The sequence below is a fragment of the Pimephales promelas genome, chromosome 23, assembly GCF_988280905.1.
Source record: "Pimephales promelas chromosome 23, fPimPro1.hap1.1, whole genome shotgun sequence".
In the NCBI taxonomy this organism is placed as follows: domain Eukaryota; kingdom Metazoa; phylum Chordata; class Actinopteri; order Cypriniformes; family Leuciscidae; genus Pimephales; species Pimephales promelas.
Genome location: NC_142791.1, coordinates 9,243,210 through 9,251,729, shown reverse-complemented (window position 1 = coordinate 9,251,729; position 8,520 = coordinate 9,243,210).

Sequence of the window (8,520 nt, the reverse complement as noted above, 5' to 3'; positions counted from 1 at the left end):
AAAGATCAGAGAACAGACGTGACTGTAGACCCTTGACATCGAGCTTAGTGCTGAGACGTCATTGGTCTTGTTTGGGCTGGTTAATGACAAGCAAAGAGTAGAGGCTCCTTCTGGCCTGTTTGCGCGCACACACACACATGCTCAGATGAGAATGATATACATAGACAGGATCTAAGCACCAGAAGATATTTTGAATCCCTGTTAATTGGCCCAGAAGAGGCATGGAGCGAAAATAATCCCGCTGACAGGAAACGTCCTTCAAACAATCACAAACCCCTATGACACATGAGATGCCGAAATTCGAATCATTAGACACAAACACAGTAATTTGTAGTGCCATGGATATTCAGATGCTGTAAAAAGTTGTCTTTCGCTCTTATAGTTTTGTCAGGTATCTCTTTGTAAATTGATTGAAGGTCTTGATGGAAGTTGATGTGATTTCTATAAATCTATAAATACCAAGTCAGCCTGACTGGCACAGTAACAAAAAGACATCAAAAATTCTTGCACCGTTTTTTTAATCTAAAAAAAAAAATTGTTCCATGTTCCACTGCCGTCTCGTACACAGATGCAAGCTTTCAAAGTATAGGCTACTCAACTGCGGATGGATGAGACATTTGCATTTCTATACTCTACAAGACGTCAAAGGGCAGCAGTGAGTCAAGTCATTTATAGGATATCAGAAGGATAGAAGGCGAAAAGTAGCGGATCCGCCATTGCATGCAAAGTTTAGAAGAACCAAAACCAAAATGGAGAATGATTTGCTGCTTTGATTACTGTTCTTGGAACAGCGTGTTGTTTTGTATCGCTCTTTCTGCACTCTTCGTATTAGTAATCTTCGACTACTTCCCAATACATCACAACTGCATATTGCCATCTAGTGGACCCTTTTGTCTCAACATTCACCTTGCGCATACATTAATGTACATGCACTGTCCACTCGGACACAAAAATTAGGCTGAAGGTGTGTCATGCGGATCCTGACCATCGTGGAACCAAGTGTGCGGCACAAGTCCGGAAAAGTGAAGCCAAAACGTTTTGATCGCCCCCTGGTGGCTCGTCCCAGTAAAGGTCATAAACATTGCCCTCTCTCCATGTAATCTAATAGGACGTGAGACAAACTTAACAATCAAATTACACTTCGAATATTTTTTTTCCAAAGTTGGTTTCTGTAATTTTATGTATCACGCTGATGTGATCTAGTGTTCGTTTTTTTAAAGGGGTGGATTACTGTTTTTTCCTTCGTATGATTGTGATTATGAGGTGCAATATAACATGCATTTGTGGTTTCTCTTTTTTAAAAAGTCTTATTTTTCATAAAATTTACCTTTATTGTAAGCCGATTTCTCCTCTGTCATTTGAACGACCGGACAACTTCCTGATTCTATAAAACCCCTCCCTCAGAAACAGGCAGTGGGCTCAGATTGGTTAGTTTGGGCCGCTGTGTTGTGATTGGCTAAACTGTAGTCCACGTTGTCCGGATACTTAACGCCCATTACCTTTATGGGCGAAGTTGCATGTGTTGTTCATGTCAAATGTACATAATTGTGTCGATACTGTAGTATCAGTATGAATCAGACCCAGAAAGTGGCGGTGAAGAGAGGCAAGCAGAACCTCACCAGACATATATATGAGAGAGAGAGAGAGAGAGAGAGAGAGAGAGAGAGAGAGAGAGAGAGAGAGAGAGAGAGATTTTTTGAAATGCTGTAAAATATTTGTATTTGTTTGTTTATGATCTAATGCCTTAACTAATGTTGTCCAATTAAACCTTATTGTAAAATGTAAAACTATTTAGCATTACAAAAGAGTTTGTTTTTTGTGTGTATCGACTTATCTTTAGAAGTTTAGAATTTATTCAAAATTCTAGACCGTTACTTTCATTCTTCTAAATCAGTAGACTTAATTCAGTGACACGACTATAATCTCTCTAATCGAGTGTCATAAACACATGATGCAGCTGCCCTTCAGTTTTCACACAGTCATTTAAGGCTGGAAAATGATCAGTGCATTCAAGCCTTTAATAACAGACCACATATTGTATGTTCTTATCAGTCCACACTGCATGCTCCCTAATTACACAGATAAAACTAACAAATAACTATCAGGCTGTCAATCATTAAGGGTCATGTCAAACACCTTATCAACTAATAATTCTTAAATTAGAAGAATCTTTCTTGGAGTCCTTATCACTTTGATTAAAAACACCCGATGTGCGTAAGCAGCAAGTTAAGTGTAAACAATGTAAATGCAACAGCAGGTCTGAATTGTGCTTTCACACCACCAGTCCTTCTGCTGCATTAAAGAGCTGGGGCTCTAGAAGAGAAGTGTTTTTTTTAGTTACTATTGAGTATTTCCTTTAAAAAATTACAGAAATTATTCATTTTTTATTAAACAAGTGGCCTAGAGAATTACAAGCATGATCAGCAGTGCTCTGAATTTACATGAGAGGCATGTATGATCGGATCCCTGTCACTGGATGTGGAACTTGCATCAAGACTGACAGGGGTCTTTTTTTTATTCAGTGGGTGAGTAACAGCTCTCTGCATTAATCTATTATTTCATAAAATCCTATATTGCACTAGATAATGCAACTAAAAAGACTTTTGTTTGTTACTTACATCCATGCAACCATTTAGGTGTTGATAAGAACTATAACAAAAAATCAAAAGCATTTGCAGCCTGCATGCACAGTCGCTTTATAATTACAAAATATCTATTTCAACATAGCTCTTTGTTCACATATCACAAACTTCAGCTTCTCTGTTATGCATCAGATGCACACAACCCCCAGCAACGATCACTTTATTAACCCTCCTGATCAATGTTTCCTTGAAGATCAGTAGATCAATGTTAGTAGATCAAGAAAAAGTAGACAGATATTCTGTATTTATCCATTTTGTCCCAAAGTCTAATATCTGTCCAAAACAGTATGTTGTACCGTGAGAAAAAGAGAACTAAGTGAGCGTTTACAGTGATAAGATAACAATGTTTATTTCATCAGATTATAAATACTAAGACTGACAGAGGGAGTGGTCGACACGAGGAGGGAAAATAGAGGCATGAAACTATAAGGAAAAAGAACACAGAAGCACTGAAAGACACAAAAAACGGAAACAGAGCGGCATACTCGCTGTTGATGTGAACACCAGCTCCTTCTTCCACTGTGTAACCGTAATACACCTGCAAAATGTGAGTTACATCCTTTCACTGCCTTTTTGAGAGAATGTCAAGCTTGAAGTGAAATAGTTTCAGACTTTTCATGCAGTTTTATATACTAAACTGCAGAACATGGATATCAAATTCAGGGTTTCATTTATCGAGAATAGAATAGCTGAATTTCCAGCATCACAACTCCAGTCTTCAGTGTCACATGATCCTTCAGACATCATTCTAATATGGTGATATGCCGCTCAAAAACATTTCATTTTATTATCAATGTTGAAAACAGTTGCTGTGCTGCTTAATATTTTGATGGAAACCCTGTTACATTATTTTTTAACTACTTTGATATAAAGCAAAAGATTAATTTATTTGAAATATAAGCCTTTTGTAACATAAGTGTTTAGTGTCAATTTTGTTCAATTTAATGCATCCTTGCTGAGTAAATATCAAAAGAAAATATCAATATTTAAAAACATAATCGGTAACACTTTACTTGAAGGGGTGTGTATAAGACTAACATGACACCTTCATAATCAAGACATGACACATTATGAATATGAAGGAAGTTTTATGTATGTTTATGACAACTGTTATTATGTCATTCGCTCAATTAGGACATTTTTAATGCAAATATGACATTGTTTGAGATGTCTTTGTTAAGACACCTTGACATAAACCAATACATCATAACCTGCAGTGTCTTTGTCATGACAACTTGACATTACTAAGACAACACAATCTGTCATAAACATGACATAGCAGATTAAATATCAAACTTAAGAAACCACCTAGCTTTATTGGTTAACATTACATTAAACTGTCAGGTAGTTGTTTTTGACATTGGCTGTCATGAGGCCATTATAACATTTTAATGACAAATTCAATTAGTACCACTGTAGTTGAGTCAAACAAAAAAATCATGACACAGTTATAATGGCCTCATGACAGCCAATGTCAAAACATGACAGTTTAACTTAATTTTATGTCAAGTTGCCATGACAAAGATACTGACATGTTATGACGTGGTTTATATCAAGATGTCATAACAAAGACATCTTAAACAAATGTCATATTTGCATGCAAAATGGCATCATTGAGTGAAAGTCACTTAATGACAGTCGTCATAAACATGCATAAACCCCATTATGAAGGTGTGTCAAGCCAGTCTTATGCACACCCCTTCAAGTAAAGTGTTACCACATAATCTTAATGACCCTAAACTTAAAGCTTGATTAATTTTAAAGATTTGCTTTTGTGAAAAGCATTCATAAGCAACCACATAAGTAGTTATGTTTAACATAGGCAAGTGATAAAATATAGATGCTATTGTTTGTCTTACATTTTGGAAAACCCTGCAGACTGTCGCCTGGTTATTTATTTTTGGATTCCAAGCAAAGAAACTAAACATTGACGAAGAAAGCCAGATGGTATGTTGAAAGAATTGTTGCTTTTCATCGTTTAAAGATGGATGAGTTAGCATCATCTTCTTTTCAGGCTACACTGAAATAGCGAACTGTTTGTTTGAATTGAGACCACACACATAGAAGCTGTCCATTGTTATCATGGCTATAATTTCTGTGTTTATATTTTTATAGATTTGTATAAGATATTCGTTTAGTAGGCCGTTTGTTCATTATTTTGGTCTAGATTGACAGCCCAGGGAGTTCAGGCTATGCTATTACCACTCCAACTGTTTGATTCACTGTTAATTGAAGAGACAATATTGTCATCAACCTCATACTTGCACACTTAAACCATTCATTTGTTTCAGCATGATTCACTGAGCGAATATCTAGTGCATGAACACACATTTCTGTGCATGTTAAAGGGCCAGAGCATGTAATATATCCATCTTTAGAGTTAAAGTTCATGCTGTTTTAAAAAAAAAAGTGTTAATAGGTCTAGAACAACGGGCAAATGTTGTATAACTTGGTGAGCTTGGAATTTTGTCATGGAAACATATTTAAGCTCATGTTTCTTCACTGCAGAGAATGCTGAATGAAAGTGCTTTAATTGTGTCGTTGCTATCGGCAATCTCTCACCTGCATTTATGTTTAAACATTCCTTGCAATCTAACATTTGTTTGACCTTTGCCATAAAAGTGCAAAATGAAAATGCTTGGTCTTGCGTAAATATGTTTCTGTGGTAACAAACGAATGGTTAAAAACCTTAACTACAGGAAGATGCCAAATCAAATATACACACAAGAAATTGCACAGTGCAAATCGACATTGTCTTTAGTCACACTTTCATTCAATTTGTTTACTGTTTTTGTCTACCTTTGACTGAAAGAGATTCATCTTTTACAATTCCCCCTTCCCCAACAACCCGATTTTACATTTGCATGCTCCTGCATGCATTTTTATGTTTTATACTTTCTTTTGAGCCACGTTATCCTGTGACATTTCCCTTTAAAAGATGCTGTGATATTTATGACACACTTGATGGAAATGAAAACATCAAGTGTTTTTGATCAGATGCTTCTAACAAAGGTTTCTCATACAGTTTTTATCAGTATTTCATCATGTTTACACTCAAGGGCATTTCACACTGTGCTTGACTCTGTGTTATTATCACTCTGAACACCGCTTTTAACCCCGGGTAAAGGAACATCTCACACTTGTAATTTAGAAAAGCGGGGTTATGAAACCGAGCAGGGTTAGCAAAACTTTTATACTGCTTTCAACACAATTTCAACTCTTAAAGGAATAGTTAACTTAAAAACTTAAAATTTGTTTCAGACCTGCATGGATTTCTTTATGGAACACAAAGGAAGAAATTTTGAAGAATGTCGGTAGCCGATGGGGTCCATCAATTGTTTGGTTACAGACCAAAATAACTTATTTTGTGCTCAGCAGAAGAAATAAATTCATACAGGTTTGAAACAATTTAAGGATGAGTAAACGATTCAAATATTTTCATTTTGAAGTGAACTAATCCTTTAAATAATGCAGCTGTCCACTCCATCACACTTTGCACTAACCTTCAGTAATCAAAGGCTAATAAAGGCCGTAGTCCAATATTTATTCCATGTATGTTTTAACATAAATCCAAAGTTTACAAATTTTCAAGTTAGTCAAAAATTTCCCCCAATTAAAGCTCATTCATAATTAAAGAATATGCATGTTTATAAACCTTTATGACCTATTAATACTATTAAATTTGTCAAAAAAGATCATTTTTGTGGATCATCCAGTGACACAGTCACAAATGGTCAAAGAACAAATGATGATTTGGTTGTTACAGGCAGTGATGCACTGTAAAAAATAATCCTGTAAAAAAACGGTAAACTACTGGCAGCTGTGGTTGTCAGCATCATACTGGAAAAATAAAGTGTGTTACTGATTTTTAAAATCAACAGCCAAATACCGTATTGTCAGCTACAATATAAAACTTTAATTTAACAGCTATATGCTCTAACATAAAAACAGTAACACACCGTATAGTTACGATATGATGCTGGCAACCACAGCTGCCTCACACAAATGGAAAAGCACAACACTGAAATAAATGTAGATGAAGGCAGTAATGTCTGTCAATCAATCATAGATGAAACGTACTAATAAAAACATTATAAACTGCTAAGAAAATGTAAAAACTAGAGGTTTGGTTCCAGGGTTGGAAACAGGATTGGTTCACAAAACTTGTCAATGGAGGAATAGAAATCTCGCAGATTTCATTTAAAAAAAAAAAAAATCATTTGTGTTCTGAAGATGAACGGAAGTCTTCTCCCAAGGAAACTGAAAATCTTGTAACACTGCTGCTTGTGATTAATAACTATTGCTACTTTGCACGGCTGTAACCGTTCAAAATTACAGTTTAAAGATGCAAAGTGTAATTTTGCACTATAGCGAAAATTATAACTGCAAGGCTTGAGGGAAAATCAAGCTATGTCTTATTTATAGACGTATAGCTGCATGTTAGGCTGGGTTAAAAGGAAGATTCCTAATTTTGGTGGGACAAATCCTCCTGCTGGTCCCTCAATGTCTAGTTGTTATGACCCTGTTATTTTGGCTAAATAACAGGGTCATAACATAAATAAACAATGTTTATTTCATCAGATTATAAATACTAAGACTGACAGAGGGAGTGGTCGACACGAGGAGGGAAAATAGAGGCATGAAACTATAAGGAAAAAGAACACAGAAGCACTGAAAGACACAAAAAACGGAAACAGAGCGGCATACTCGCTGTTGATGTGAACACCAGCTCCTTCTTCCACTGTGTAACCGTAATACACCTGCAAAATGTGAGTTACATCCTTTCACTGCCTTTTTGAGAGAATGTCAAGCTTGAAGTGAAATAGTTTCAGACTTTTCATGCAGTTTTATATACTAAACTGCAGAACATGGATATCAAATTCAGGGTTTCATTTATCGAGAATAGAATAGCTGAATTTCCAGCATCACAACTCCAGTCTTCAGTGTCACATGATCCTTCAGACATCATTCTAATATGGTGATATGCCGCTCAAAAACATTTCATTTTATTATCAATGTTGAAAACAGTTGCTGTGCTGCTTAATATTTTGATGGAAACCCTGTTACATTATTTTTTAACTACTTTGATATAAAGCAAAAGATTAATTTATTTGAAATATAAGCCTTTTGTAACATAAGTGTTTAGTGTCAATTTTGTTCAATTTAATGCATCCTTGCTGAGTAAATATCAAAAGAAAATATCAATATTTAAAAACATAATCGGTAACACTTTACTTGAAGGGGTGTGTATAAGACTAACATGACACCTTCATAATCAAGACATGACACATTATGAATATGAAGGAAGTTTTATGTATGTTTATGACAACTGTTATTATGTCATTCGCTCAATTAGGACATTTTTAATGCAAATATGACATTGTTTGAGATGTCTTTGTTAAGACACCTTGACATAAACCAATACATCATAACCTGCAGTGTCTTTGTCATGACAACTTGACATTACTAAGACAACACAATCTGTCATAAACATGACATAGCAGATTAAATATCAAACTTAAGAAACCACCTAGCTTTATTGGTTAACATTACATTAAACTGTCAGGTAGTTGTTTTTGACATTGGCTGTCATGAGGCCATTATAACATTTTAATGACAAATTCAATTAGTACCACTGTAGTTGAGTCAAACAAAAAAATCATGACACAGTTATAATGGCCTCATGACAGCCAATGTCAAAACATGACAGTTTAACTTAATTTTATGTCAAGTTGCCATGACAAAGATACTGACATGTTATGACGTGGTTTATATCAAGATGTCATAACAAAGACATCTTAAACAAATGTCATATTTGCATGCAAAATGGCATCATTGAGTGAAAGTCACTTAATGACAGTCGTCATAAACATGCATA